Source organism: Panulirus ornatus, chromosome 2 (genome assembly GCF_036320965.1).
Source record: "Panulirus ornatus isolate Po-2019 chromosome 2, ASM3632096v1, whole genome shotgun sequence".
NCBI classification, from domain to species: Eukaryota; Metazoa; Arthropoda; class Malacostraca; order Decapoda; family Palinuridae; genus Panulirus; species Panulirus ornatus.
In genome coordinates this window covers 45262135-45280297 of record NC_092225.1, presented here as the reverse complement: position 1 = coordinate 45280297, position 18163 = coordinate 45262135, and the positions used below count along the sequence as shown (strand labels likewise).

Below are 18163 nucleotides of genomic sequence, written 5' to 3'. Positions count from 1 at the left end.
CTACCACTACTAACTATCACTATTGACCATAATGATAAACAGCTACCATTGCTAACTATCACTATTGACCATATTGATCAACAGCTACCAGTCCTAACTAGCACTATTGACCATAAACATCAACAGCTACCAATGCTAACTATCACTATTGACCATAATGATCAGCAGCTAACACTGCTAACTATCACCGTTGACCATAATGATGAACAGCTACTATTGCTAACTATCACTGTTTATCATAATGATCAACAGCTACCATTGCTAACTATCACTATTGAACATAATGATCAACAGCTACCACTGCTAACTATCACTATTGGCCATAATGATCAACAGCTACCACTTCTAACGATCATTACTGACCATAATGATCAACAGCTACCATTGCTAGCTATCACTATTGAACATAATGATCAACAGCTACCACTGCTAACTATCACTATTGAACATAATGATCAAAACTACCACTTCCAACTATCACTATTGACCATAATGATGAACAGCTACTATTGCTAACTATCACTGTTTATCATAATGATCAACAGCTACCATTGCTAACTATCACTATTGAACATAATGATCAACAGCTACCACTGCTAACTATCACTATTGGCCATAATGATCAACAGCTCCCACTTCTAACGATCATTACTGACCATAATGATCAACAGTTACCATTGCTAGCTATCACTATTGAACATAATGATCAACAGCTACCACTGCTAACTATCACTATTGACCATAATGATCAGCAGCTAACACTGCTAACTATCACTATTGACCATAATGATGAACAGCTACTATTGCTAACTATCACTGTTTATCATAATGATCAACAGCTACCATTCCTAACTATCACCATTGAACATAATGATCAACAGCTACCACTGCTAACTCTCACTATTGGCCATAATGATCAACAGCTACCACTTCTAACGATCATTACTGACCATAATGATCAACAGCTACCATTGCTAGCTATCACTATTGAACATAATGATCAACAGCTACCACTGCTAACTATCACTATTGAACATAATGATCAAAACTACCACTTCCAACTATCACTATTGACCATAATGATGAACAGCTACTATTGCTAACTATCACTGTTTATCATAATGATCAACAGCTACCATTGCTAACTATCACTATTGAACATAATGATCAACAGCTACCACTGCTAACTATCACTATTGGCCATAATGATCAACAGCTACCACTTCTAACGATCATTACTGACCATAATGATCAACAGCTACCATTGCTAGCTATCACTATTGAACATAATGATCAACAGCTACCACTGCTAACTATCACTATTGAACATAATGATCAAAACTACCACTTCCAACTATCACTATTGACCATAATGATCAACAGCTACCACTACTAACTATCACTATTGACCATAATGATCAAGTGCTACCATTCCTAACTATTATTATTGACCATAATGATCAGCAGCTACCACTGCTAACTATCACTATTGACAATAATGATCAGCAGCGAACACTGCTAACTTTCACTATTGACCATAAGGATAAGCAGCTACCAGTGATGACTATTACTACTGACCATAATGATCAACAGCTACCGCTGCTAGTTATTACTCTTGACCATAATGACCAACAGACACCACTGATAACTATCACTATTGGCCATAATAATCGGCAGTTACCACTGCTAACTATCACTATTGACCATAATGACCAACTGCTATCACTGCTAACTATCACTATTAACCATACTTACCAACAGCTACCATTGCTATCACTATTGACCATAATGCTCAAAACCTACCACTGCTAACTATCACTATTAACCACAATGATCAAGAGCTACCACTGCTAACTATCACTATTGACCATAATGATAAACAGCTACCAGTACTAACTATCACTATTGACCACAATTATCAACAGCTACCACTGCTATCACTATTGACCATAATGACAAACAGCTACCACTGATAACTATCAATATTGAACATAATGATCAACAGCTACCACTACTAACTATCACTATTGACCATAATTATCAAAAGCTACCACTGCTATCACCATTGACCACAATGATCAACAGCTACGACTGTAACTATCACTATTGACCATGATGATCAATAGCTACCACTACTAGCGATCACTATTGACCAAAAGGATCAAAAGCTAACAACTGCTAACTATCACTATTGACCATAATGATCAACAGCTACCACTGCTAAATATCACTATTGACCATAATGATCATCAGCTACCACTGCTATCACTATTGACCATAATGATCAACAGCTACCACTGCTATCACTATTGACCATAATGATCAACAGCTACCACTGCTAACTATCACTATTAACCATAATGATCAAGAGCTACCTCTGGTAACTATCGCTATTGACAATGATGATCAATAGCTACCACTGCTAACTATCACTATTGAACATAATGATCAAAAGCTACCACTGCTAACTATCACTATTGACCATCATGAGCAAAAGATATCACTGCTAATTATCACAATTGACCATGATGATAAAAAGCTACCACTGCTAACTATCACTTTTGACCATAATGATGAACACCTACCACTGCTACTATCACTATTGACCATAATGATCAACAGCTACCATTGTTAACTATTACTATTGACCATAATGATCGACAGCTACCACTGCTAACAATCACTATTGACCATAATGATCAAAAGCTACCATTGTTAAGTATCACTATTGACCACAATCATCAACAGCTATCAATGCTAACTATCACTATTGACCATAATGATCAACAGCTACCACTGACTAGCTATCATTATTGACCATAATGATGAAAAGCTACCACTGCTAACTATCACTATTGACCATCATGAACAAAAGATACCACTGCTAATTATCACTATTGACCATGATGATAAACAGCTACCACTGCTAACTATCACTTTTGACCATAATGATGAACACCTACCACTGCTAACTATCACTATTGACCATAATGATCAACAGCTACCATTGTTAACTATTACTATTGACCATAATGATCGACAGCTACCACTGCTAACTATCATTATTGAGCATAATGATCAACAGGTATCACTCCTAACTATCACTATTAACCATAATGAGCAACAGCTATCACTGCTACCTATCACTATTGACCATGAGGATCAACAGCTACCACTACTAACATCACCATTGATCATAATGATCAACAGCTACCACTGCTAACTGTCACTATTGACCATAATAATCAGCAGCTAACACTGCTAACTATCACTATTGACCATATTGACAAGCAGCTACTACTGCTAACTGTCACTATTGACCATTATGATCAACAGCTACCACTGCTAACTTTCACTATAGACCATAATGAGCAACAGCTACCATTGCTAACTACTACTATAGATCATAATGATCAACAGCTACCATTGCTAACTATTACTATTGACCATAATGATTACCAGCTAATACTGCTAACTATCACTATTGACAATAATGATCAGCAGCGAACACTCCTAACTATCACTTTTGACCATAAGGATAAGTAGCTACCACTGCTGACTATCAATATTGACCATAATGATCAAGTGCTACCGCTTCTAATTATTACTCTTGACCATAATGACCAACAGCTACCACTGATAACTATCACTATAGGCCATAATGATCAGCAGCTACCACTGCTAACTATCACTATTGACCATAATGATCAACAGCTACCATTGTTAAATATTACAATTGACCATAATGATCGACAGCTACCACTGCTAATAATCACTGTTGACCATAATGATCAAAGGCTACCATTGTTAACTATCACTATTGACCACAATGATCAACTGCTACCATTGCTAACTATCTCTATTGACCATAATGATCAACAGCTACCACCGCTAGCAATCACTATTGACCATAATGATCAAAAGCTACCATTGCTAAGTATCACTATTGACCATAATGATCAACAGCTACCACTGCTAACTATTACTATTGATCATAATGGTCAACAGCTACCACTGCTAACTATTACTACTGACTATAATGGTCAACAGCTACCTCTGTTAACTTTAATTTTTGACCATAATGATCAACAGCTACAAATGCTGACTATCACTATTGACCATAATGATCAACAGCTACCACTATTAACTATCACTATTGACCATAATGATCAAAAGCTACCATTGCTAACTAGCACTATTGACCATAATAATCAGCAGCTACCACTGCTAAGTATCACTATTGACCATAATGATCAGCAGCTACCACTGCTAAGTATCACTATTGAGGATAATGATCCTAGCTATCACTATTGACCGTAACGACCAACAGCTATCACTGCTAATTATCACTATTGAGCATAATGATCAACAGGTATCACTCCTAGCTATCACTATTGACCATAATGAGCAACAGCTATCACTGCTAACTATCACTATTGACCATGATGATCATCAGCTACCAATGCTAACAATCACTATTGATCATAATGATCAAGAGCTACCACTGCTAACTACCACTATTGACCATAATAATCAGCAGCTAACACTGCTAACTATCACTATTAACCATATTGACAAGCAGCTACTACTGCTAACTATCACTATTAACCATTATGATCAACAGCTACCACTGCTAACTTTCACTATAGACCATAATGATCAACAGCTATCATTGCTAACTATTACTATTGACCATAATGATCAACAGGTATCACTCCTAGCTATCACTATTGACTATAATGACCAACAGCTATCACTGCTAACTATCACTATTGACCATGATGATCATCAGCTACCAATACTAACAATCACTATTGATCATAATGATCAAGAGATACCACTGCTAACTACCACTATTGACCATAATAATCAGCAGCTAACACTGCTACTATCACTATTGACCATATTGACAAGCAGGTACTACTGCTAACTATCACTATTGACCATTATGATCAACAGCTACCACTGCTAACTATCACTATAGACCATAATGATCAACAGCTATCATTGCTAACTATTACTATTGACCATAATGATCGACAGCTACCACTGCTAACTATCACTATTGACCATAATGATCAAAAGCTACCATTGTTAACTTTCACTATTGACCACAATGATCAACAGCTACCACTGCTAACTATCACTATTGACCATAATGATCAACAGCTACCGTTTCTAACTATCACGATTGACCATAATGGTCAACAGCTACCACTGCTATCACTATTGACCATAATGATCAACAGCTACTACTGCTAACTATCACTATTGACCATAATGATCAACAGCTAACGTTGTTAACTATCAATATTGACCATAATGATCAACAGCTACCACTACCAACTATCACTATTGATCATAATGATCAACCGCTACCACTGCAAACTATCACTATTGGCTAAAATGATCAACAGCTACCACTGTTGACTATCACTATTGACCATAATCATAAAAAGCTACAACTGATAACTATCACTATTGACCATAATGATCAACAGCTACCACTGCAAAATGGCACTATTGACCATAATGATCAACACCTACCACTGCTAACTCTCACTATAGATTATAACGATCAGAAGCTACCATTGCTATCACTATTGACGATAATGATCAACAGCTACCACTGCTAACTATCACTGTTGACCATAATGATCAACAGCTGCCATTACTATCTATCACTACTGATCATGATCAACAGCTACCATTTCTAACTATCACTATCGACCATAATGATCAGCAGCTACCATAGCAATCTATCACTATTGACCATAATGATCAGCAGCTAACACTGCTAACTATACCTATTAACCATAATGATAAGCAGCTACCACTGCTAACTATCACTACTGACTATAATGATCAACAGCTACCACTGCTAGTTATCACTATTGGCCATGATGATCAATAGCTACCACTTCTAACTATCATTATTGAACATAACGATCAACAGCTACCACACCTAACTATCACTATTGACCATAATGATCAACAGCTACATTTGTTATCACTATTGACCATAATGATCAACAGCTACCACTCCTAACTATCACTATTGACCATAACGATTAACAGCTACCAATGCTAACTATCAGTATTGACCATAATGATCAAAAGCTATAAATGCTAACTATCACTATTGACCATAAAGAGGAACAGCTAAAATTGCTATCACTATTGATCAGAAAGATCAACAGCTACCATTGCTAGCTATCACTATTGAACATAATAATCAACAGCTACCACTGCTAACTATCAGTATTAACCATAATGATCAACAGCTACCACTACTAACTATCACTATTGACCATAATGATCAACAGCTACCATTATTAACTACCACTATTGACCATAATGATCAGCAGCGAACACTCCTAACTATCACTATTGACCCTAAGGATAAGCAGCTACCACTGCTAACTATTACTATTGACCATAATGATCAACAGCTACCACTGTTAATTATTACACTTGACCATAATGACCAACAGCTACCACTGCTAACTATCACTATTGGCCATAATGATCAGCAGCATCCACTGCTAACTATAACTATTGACCATAATGACCAACAGCTACCACTCTAACTATCACTATTGACCATACTTACCAACAGCTACCATTCCCATCACTATTGACCATAATGATCAACACCTACCACTGCAAACTATCACTATTGACCATAATTACCAACAGCTGCCACTGTTATCACTATTGACCAAACGGATCATCAGCTACCACGGCTAACTATCAATATTGACCATAATGATCAACAGCTAAAGCTGCTATCACTATTGACCATAATGATCAAAAGCTACCACTGCTAACTATCACTATAGACCATGATGATCAATAGCTACAACTGCTATCACTATTGACCATAATGATCAAAAGCTACCACTGCTAACTCTCAATATTGACCATAATGGTCAACAGATACCACAGCTAATTATTACTGTTGCCCATAATGATCAACAGCTTCCACTGCTAACTATCACTTCTGACCATAATGATCAACAGCTGCCACTGCTAACTATCACTATTGACCATAATGCTCAACAGCTACCATTGCTAACTATCGCTATTGACCATAATGATCAACAGCTACCACTGCTAACTATCACTATTGACCATAATGATCAACAGCTACCACTGCTAACCATCACTATTGACCCTATTGATCAACAGCTACCACTGGTAACTATCACTATTGACCATAATGATAAACAACTACAACTGGTAACTATCACTATTGACCATAATGATCAACACCTACCACTACGAACTATCACTATTGATCATAATGATCAACAGCTACCACTGCTAACTATCACTATTGATCATAATGATCAACAACTACCATTGCTAACTATCACAATTGACGATAATGATCAACATCTACCACTGCTAACTCTCACTATTGACCATAATGATCAACAGGTACCACTACTAACTATCACTATTGATTAGAATCAACACCTACAATTCCTAAATATCACGATTGACCATAATAATCATCAGCTACCACTGCTAACTATCACTATATACCGTAATGATATATAGTATCACTGTTGACCATAATGATAAGCAGCTACTACTGCTAACTATCACTTTTGACCATAATGATCAACATTTTCCGCTGCTAACTATCACTGTTGACCATAATGACCAACAGCTACCACTGCCAACTATCACTATTGACCATAATGATCAGCAGCTACCACATCTAACTATCACTACTGACCATAATAACCAACAGCTACCACTGCTAACTATCACTATTGACCATAATTACCAACTGCTACCACTGCTATCACTAATGACCATAATGATCAATAGCTACTACTACTAACTATCACTATTGACCGTGATGAGCAATAGCTACCACTGCTAGCTATCACTATTGACCATAATGATGAAAAGCTACCAATGCTAACTATCACTATTGACCACAATGATCAACAGATACCACTGCTAATTATCACTATTGACCATAATGATCAATAGATACTACTGCTATCGGTATTGACGATAATGATCAACATCTACCACTGTTAACTATCACTATTAGCCATAGATATCAGCAACTAACACTGTTGACTATCACTATTGACCATGATGATCAATAGCTACCAATGCTAACCATCACTATTGAACATAATGATCAAAAGCTACTACTGCTATCACTATTGACCATAATGATCAACAGTTAACACTGCTATCTATCACTATTGACCATAATGATCAACAGTTACCACAGCTATCACGACTGACCATAATGATCAACAGCTACCAATGTTAACTATCACTATTGACCATAATGATCAACACTTACCATTGCTAACTATCACTATTGACAATAATGATTAACAGCTACCACTGCTAACTATCACTATTAGCCATAATGATCACAAACTAACACTGCTAACTATCATTATTGACCATAATGATCGATAGCTACCACTGCTAACTATCACTATTGGCCATAATGATCAAAAGCTACTACTGCTAACTATCACTATTGACCATAATGATCAACAGCTACCACTGTTAGTTAACAATATTGACCATAATGATCAACAGTTACCACAGCTAACTATCACGACTGACCATAATGATCAACAGCTACCACTGTTAACTATCACTATTGGCCATAATGATCTACACCTTCCATTTCTAACTATCACTATTGACCATAATGGTCAAAAGCTACCTTTGCTGACTATCACTATTGACCATAATGATCAACAGCTACCTTTTCTAAGTATCACTATTGACCATAATGATCAACAGCTACCACTAGCAACTATCACTATTGATCATAATGATCAACAGCAACCACTGCTAAGTATCAGTATTGCCCATAATGATCAACAGCCACCGCTGTTAACTATCACTATCGGCCATAATGATCAATAGCTACAACTGCTAACTATCACTATTGATCATAATGAACAAAAGCTACCCTTGCTAACTAGCAATAATGACCATAATGATCAATATCTACCACTGCTAACTATCACTATTGACCATAATGATACACAGCTTCCAATGTTAACTATCACTATTGACCATAATGATCAAGAGCTACCACTGCTAACTATCACTATTGACCATAATGATCAACAGCTACCATTGCTACTATCACTAATGACCATAATGATCAGCAGCTACCACAGCTAACTATCACTTTGATCATAAGTATCAACAGCTACAACTGCTAACTATCACTATTCACCATAATGACCAACAGCTACCACTACTATCACTATTGACCATAATTATCAACAGGTACCACTGCTAACTACCACTATTGACCATAATTCCCAACAACTACCACTGCTAACACTATTGACCATAATGATCAACAGCTACCACCGCTACCTGTCACTATTGACCATGATGATCAACAGCTACCATGGCTAACTATCACTATTGACCATAATGACCATCAGCTACCACTATTAACTATCACTATTAACCATAATTTCCAACAGCTACCACTGCTATCACTAATAACCATAATGATCAACCAACACCGCTGCTAACTATCACTATTGACCATAATAATCAACAGCTACCATTGCTAACTATCAATATTGACCATAATGATCAACAGCTACCACTGCTAACTATCACTATTGACCATAATGATCAACAGCTACCGTTGCTAACTATCACTATTTACCATAATGATCAACAGCTACCATTGCTAACTATCACTATTGACCATAATGAACAACAGCTACCACTGCTAAATATAACTATTGACTATAATGATCAAAAGCTACCACAGCTAACTATCACTATTGACCATAAGGAGCAACAGCTACCACTGCTAACTATCACTATTGACGATAATGATCAACAGCTACCATTGCTAACTATCACTATTGATAATAAAGATCAACACCTACAATTGCTAACTATCAATCTTGACCATAATTATCAACAGCTACCTCTGCTAACTATCACTATTGACCATAATGATCGGCAGCTACAACAGATAACTCTCACCATTGACCATAATGACCAACAGCTACCACTGCTAACTATCAATATTGATCACAATTACCAACAGCTACCACTGCTAACTATCACTATTGACCATAATGATCAAAAGGTACCACGGCTAACTATCACTATTGACCATAATGATCAACAGCTACTACTGCAAACTATCACTATTGACCATAATGATCAACAGCTACCATTGCTAACTATCACTATTGGTCATAATGATCAACAGCTACCATTGTTAACTATCACTATTGACCATAATGATCAACAGCTACCACTAATAGCTATCACTATTGACCAAAATGATCAGCAGCTAACACTGCTAACTATCACTATTGACCATAATGATCAGCAGCGTCCACTGCTAACTATCACCATTGACCATAGTTATCAACAGCTTCCACTGCTAACTATCAATATTGACCATAATGATCAACAGCTACCTCTGCTAACTATCACTATTGACCATAATGATCGGCAGCTACAACTACTAACTATCACTATTGACCATACTTACCAACAGCTACCATTGCTAACACTATTGACCATAATGATCAACACCTACCACTGCTAAGTATCACTATTGACCATAATAACCAACAGCTACCACTGTTATCACTATTGACCATAATGATCAACAGCTACCACTGCTAACTATCACTATTGACCATGACGAGCAATAGCTACCACTGGTAGCTACCACTATTGACCTTACGGATTATCAGCTACCACTGTTAACTATCAATATTGACCATAATGATCAAAAGCTAATACTACTATCACTATTGACCATAATAATCAACAGCTACCACTGCTAACTATCACTATTAACCATAATGATCAACAGCTACCACCGCTAACTATCACTATAGACCATGATGATCAATAGCTACAACTGCTATCACTATTGACCATAATGATCAAATGCTACCACTGCTAAGTCTCAATATTGACTATAATGATTAACAGATACCACTGCTAATTATCACTGTTGACCATAATGATCAACAGCTACCATTGCTAGCTATCACTATTGACCATAATGATCAACAGTTACTATTGCTAACTATCATTATTGACCATAATGATCAACAGCTACCACTGCTAACTATCACTATTGACCATAATAATCAACAGCTACCACTGCTAACTATCACTATTGACCATAATGATCAACAGCTACCACTGTTAACTATCACTATTGACCATAATGAAAAACAACTACAACTGGTAACTATCACTATTGACCATAATGATCAACTGCTACCACCACGAACTATCACAATTGATCATAATGATCAACGGTTACCACTGCTACCTATCACTATTGATCATAATGATCAACAACTACCACTGCTAACTATCACAATTGACGATAATGATCAACATCTACTAATGCTAACTCTCACTATTGACCATAATGTTCAACAGGTACCACTACTAACTATCACTATTGATCAGAATTAACAGCTACTATTGCTAAATATCACTATTGTCCATAATGATCAGCAGCTACCACTGCTAGCTATCACTATATACCATAATGATGAGCAGCTAACGCTGCTAACTATCACTATTGACCATAATGATAAGCAGCTACTACTGCTATCACTATTGACCATAATGATCAACAGCTACCACTGCTAACTATCACTGTTGACCATAATGACCAACAGCTAACACTGCTGACTATCACTATTGACCATAATGATCAGCAGCTACCACATCTAACTATCACTATTGACCATAATGACCAACAGCTACCACTGATAACTATCACTATTGACCATAATTACCAACTGCTACCACTGCTATCACTATTGACCATAATGATCAATAGCTACTACTACTAACTATCACTATTGACCATGATGATCAATAGCTACCTCTGCTAGCTATCACTATTGACCATAATGATGAAAATGTACCACTGTTAGCTATCACTATTGACGACAATGACCAACAGATACCACTGCTAATTATCACTATTGACCATAATGATCAACAGCCACTACTGCTATGGCTATTGACCATAATGATCAACTGCTACAACTGCTAACTATCACTATTAGCCATAATGATCAGCAGCTAACACTGCTAACTATCACTATTGACCATGATGATCAATAGCTACCACTGCTAACTATCACTATTGACCATAATGATCAAAAGCTACTACTGCTAACTATCACTATTGACCATAATGATCAACAGTTACCACTGCTATTTATCACTATTGACCATAATGATCAACAGTTACCACTGCTAACTATCACGACTGACTATAATGATCAAGAGCTACCAATGTTAACTATCACTATTGACCATAATGATCAACACCTACTATTGCTAACTATCACTATTGACCATAATCATCAACATCTACCACTGCTAACTATCACTATTAGTCATAATGATCAGAAGCTAACACTGCTAACTATCACTATTGACCATGATTATCAATAGCTACCACTGCTAACTATCACTATTGACCATAATGATCAAAAGCTACTACTGCTAACTATCACTATTGACCATAATGATCAACAGCTACCACTGCTAACTATCACTATTGACCATAATGATCAACAGCTACTACTGCTAACTATCATTATTTATCATAATGATCAACAGCTACCATTGCTAACTATCACTATTCACCATAATGATCAACAGTTACCACCGCTAACTATCACTATTGACCACAATGATCAAAAGCTACCACAGCTAACTATCACTATTGACCATAATGATCAGCAACTACCATTGCTAACTATCACTTTTGACCATAATGATCAACAGCTACCACTGCTGGCTATCACTATTGACCAAAATGATCAGCAGCTAACACTGCTAACTATCACTAATGACCATAATGATCATCAGCTACCACTGCTATCACTATTGACCATAATTATCAACAGCTTCCACTGCTAACTGTCAATATTGACCATAATGATCAACAGCTACCTCTGCTAACTATCACTATTGACCATAATGATCGGCAGCTACCACAGATAATTCTCACCATTGACCATAATGACCAACAGCTACCACTGCTATCAATATTGATCACAATTACCAACAGCTACCACTGCTATCACTATTGACCATAATGATCAACAGCTACCATTGCTAACTATCACTATTGACCATGATGATCAATAGCTACCAATGTTAGGTATCACTATTGACCATAATGATCAAAAGCTAACACTGCTAACTATCACTATTGACCATAATGATCAATAGGTACCAATGCTAATTATCACTATTGACCATAATGATCAACAGCTACCACTGCTAACTATCACTATTGGCCATAACGATCAACAGCTACCACTGCTAACTCTCACTATTGACCATTATGATCAATAGCTACCACTGCTAACTATCACTATTGACCATAATGATCAAAAGCTACCACTGCTAACTATCACTATTGACCATAATGATCAACAGCTACCACTGCTAATTATCACTATTGACCATAATGATCAACACCTACCACTGCTATCTATCACTATTGACCATAATGAACAACAGCTACCACTGCTAACTATTACCATTGCTAACTAAAACTATTTACCCTGATGATCAACAGCTACCATTGCTAACTATCACTATTGACCATAATGATCAACAGCTACCACTACCAACTATCACTATTGATCATAATGGTCAACAGCCACCATAGCTAACTATCACTATTGACCATAATGTTCAACAGTTACCATTGTTAACTATCACTATTGCCCATAATTATCAACAGCTACCTCTGCTAACTATCACTATTGTCCATAATGATCAACAGCTACCACAGCTAACTATCACTTTTGACCATAATGGTCAACAGCTACCACTGCTAAGTATTACTACTGATCATAATGATCAACAGCTACCATTGCTAACCATCACTATTGACCATCATGATCAACAGCTACCACTACTAACTATCACTATTGATCATAATGATCAACAGCTACCATTGCTAACTATCACTATTGACCATAATGCTCAACAGCTACCACAGCTAACTATCGCTATTGACCATAATGATAAGCAGCTACCACTGCTAACCATCACTATTGACCATAATGATCAACAGCTACCACTGCTAACTATCAGTATTGACCATAATGACTAACAGCTATCACTGCTAAGTTTCACTACTGACCATAATGATCAGCAGCTACAACAGCTAACTATCACTATTGACCCTAATGATCAACAGCTACCACTGCTAACTATCACTATTGACCATAATGATCAGCAGCTACCACTGCTACTATCACTATTGATCATAATGACCAACAGCTACCACTGCTATCACTATTGACCATAATGATCAACAGATACCACTGCTAACTATCACTAGTGACCATAATTACCAACAGCTATTACTACTGTCACTATTGACTATAATGATCGACAGCTACCACTGGTAACTATCACTATTGATCATGATGATCAACAGGTACCACTCGTAACTATGAAAATGAACAAGTGACTATAATGGTCAGGGGGCCAACAACTTAAGCTTGTGACACTGTACGACCATATTGGCCTGGAGACCTAGCTAGTGCCCTGATGGCCAGTACTGTCCGACAAAATCAGTTATTGATCCTGATGGTGATTATTGACTATGGAGGCGAACATATGACCCTAGTAAACAGTATTGACCAAAAGGATGAACTAATAGTCAATTCTGACTATTTTCAATCTTGTATTCAGTCTTACCTTTAATTCTGCTGTCTATTGAACACTTACGTGATAGTGTATCATGTGATGTTTATACTTGGTACGCAACACTTCGGGCATCTTGGTCATGTTATATACAATGAATCTTTAAACGTTTCATGTACTGAGTTCTAATCCTATTGTTTATTGAACATTTGAGTGTAATGTTTGCCATAATATGTTTGCTGCGTCTTTAACCTCGTACTTCTATCATGCGTTACACAGTTCATTAATCCTACATTAACCCTGTTCACTCCAGTGTCATTACTTCCACATTTTGCGCACTATTTTCTCTCTCGTCGCTTGCTGATCACTACTCCATCACCCCTAGCAAGTGCTGATCACCACACCGTCACTCCTAGCAAGTGGTGATCACTACATCATCACCCGTAGCAAGTGCTAATCACTATACCATCACCCCTAGCAAGTGCTGATCACTACTCCATCACCCCTAGCAATTGCTGATCACTACGCCATCACCCCTAGCAAGTGCTGATCACTACATCATCACCCCTAGCAAGTGCTGATCACTACACCATCACCTCTAGCAAGTGTTGATCACTACATCAGCACCCGTAGCAAGTGCTGATCACTACACCATCACCCCTAGCAAGTGCTGATCACTACATCATCACCCGTAGCAAGTGCTGATCACTACATCATCACCGATAGCAATGCTGATCACTACACCATCACCCCTAGCAAGTGCTGATCACTAAACCGTCACTCCTAGCAAGTGCTGACCACTACATTATCACCCGTAGCAAGTGCTAATCACTACACCATCACCCCTAGCAAGTGCTGATCACTATATCATCACCCGTGACAAGTGCTGATCACTGGCCATCACCCCTAGCAAGTGCTAATCACTACACCATCACCCGTAGCAAGTGCTGATCACTAAATCATCACCCGTAGCAAGTGCTGATCACTACACCATCACCCCTAGCAAGTGCTGATCACTGGCCATCACCCGTAGCAAGTGCTGATCACTACATCATCACCCGTAGCAAGTGCTGATCACTACACCATCACCCCTAGCAAGTGCTGATCACTGGCCATCACCCCTAGCAAGTGCTGATCACTACACCATCACCCCTAGCAAGTGCTGATCACTGGCCATCACCCCAAGCAAGTGCTGATCACTACACCATCACCCCTAGCAAGTGTTGATCACTACACCATCACCCGTAATATGTGCTGATCACTACACCGTCACCCCTAGCAAGTGCTGATCACTACAACGTCACTCCTAGCAAGTGCTGATCACTACACCATCACCCCTAGCAAGTGCTGATCACTACACCATCACCCCTAGCAAGTGCTGATCACTACATTATCACCCGTAATAAGTGCTGATCACTACACCATCGCTCCTGGTTAGTGCTGATCACTACACCATCACCCCTAGCAAGTGCTGATCACTATATCATCACCCGTGACAAGTGCTGATCACTGGCCATCACCCCTAGCAAGTGCTGATCACTACACCATCACCCCTAGCAAGTGCTGATCACTGGCCATCACCCCAAGCAAGTGCTGATCACTACACCATCACCCCTAGCAAGTGTTGATCACTACACCATCACCCGTAATATGTGCTGATCACTACACCGTCACCCGTAGCAAGTGCTGATCACTACAACGTCACTCCTAGCAAGTGTTGATCACTACACCATCACCCCTAGCAAGTGCTGATCACTACACCATCACCCCTAGCAAGTGCTGATCACTACATTATCACCCGTAATAAGTGCTGATCACTACACCATCGCTCCTGGTTAGTGCTGATCACTACACCATCACCCCTAGCAAGTGCTGATCACTACACCATCACCCCTAGCAAGTGCTGATCACTATATCATCACCCGTGACAAGTGCTGATCACTGGCCATCACCCCTAGCAAGTGCTAATCACTACACCATCACCCGTAGCAAGTGCTGATCACTAAATCATCACCCGTAGCAAGTGCTGATCACTACACCATCACCCCTAGCAAGTGCTGATCACTGGCCATCACCCGTAGCAAGTGCTGATCACTACATCATCACCCGTAGCAAGTGCTGATCACTACACCATCACCCCTAGCAAGTGCTGATCACTACACCATCACCCCTAGCAAGTGCTGATCACTACATTATCACCCGTAATAAGCGCTGATCACTACACCATCACCCCTAGCAAGTGCTGATCACTAGCCATCACCCGTAGCAAGTGCTGATCACTACATCATCACCCGTAGCAAGTGCTGATCACTACACCGTCACTCCTAGCAAGTGCTGATCACTACACCATCATCCCTAGCAAGTGCTGATCACTACACCATCACCCCTAGCAAGTGCTGATCACTACATTATCACCCGTAATAAGTGCTGATCACTACACCATCGCTCCTGGTTAGTGCTGATCACTACACCATCGCTCCTGGCTAGTGCTGATCACTACACCATATGTCTGCTCTGTACTAACCTCTCCTCCAACATCCTATTCCTGTTGTATGTACAGCATTCTGTAATAACCTCTACCACGTGCTGTACATACATCTTTATTCCTGCATTGTGTAGAGTACGCTGTTATAACCTCTACCATAAGTTGTACATTACAACATTAATGTAAGTGTATTCTGAAAATTCAAAGGTCACCATATTCACCATATGTTGCATCGCAGTTGCTTATGAAAAAATATATCTACATATGCTGCTTTCGCCTCTTTGGTAAGTTGTCATAATTTATCTCATAACTGATATCAATCACAGGTTAGCTTTGTTGCTGTTCATCTTCCAACTTTGATCTATTTTGTAGTAAAAGCTTTATTTCATATCACACAGTCTTTTATAGAAAACGGTGTAGAGCAAAAATATTCAGTGCAATAGTATTTTGATTCTTTATATTCTTGATAAATAATCATTTACATGCTACTCAAACTTCAGTCTGTCACACGTTTGAAAGCGTTGTTTTCTACTAACACGTGAGTTGTCTTCCAGTGCCACCCAACTTTTTGGAGGAGCTACAAGCTCAGCTCGAGCAGGACAAGCTGGAGTTGCACAGTACCATCACACAATTTCTCACGCAGATGGCTGACCTCAAGAACGACACTATAGCCGGTAAGAAATACCAGTTTGTAAGCATTACATAACAAGCGTTGGCACTTTGTTGTTCTCGTCACACATGACCAGGTGATTACCTTACCTGGAGTCACTTCTTCGGTCATGTGTATATCAATCAAAGTTTTCCGTAGAGACTTCCAGTTTGGCCTAAGCTGAGGGAAGGGTTATCCCTGCTCTGTCCTTGTGGATTGAATTTGTATATGATTGTGATTATATAACTTGCCGAACTGTTTTTCATTTGGAGGAGTTCCATAAATAGTAATTTCCTTATGCCTCCCACTTATATCTTAAA

At 38.4% G+C, this 18163-nt stretch overlaps 1 long non-coding RNA gene across 1 annotated transcript in view; it reads left to right on the top strand.

Annotated features, from left to right (window-relative positions):
• LOC139752760 (uncharacterized) overlaps positions 1–17869 on the top strand; it is a 75610-nt gene extending 57741 nt beyond the window's left edge. Inside the window, exon 3 of the long non-coding RNA XR_011713575.1 lies at positions 17749–17869. This is a non-coding gene — a long non-coding RNA (uncharacterized lncRNA). The remainder of the gene's footprint in view (positions 1–17748) is intronic.
• Positions 17870–18163: the final 294 nt, after the last annotated feature.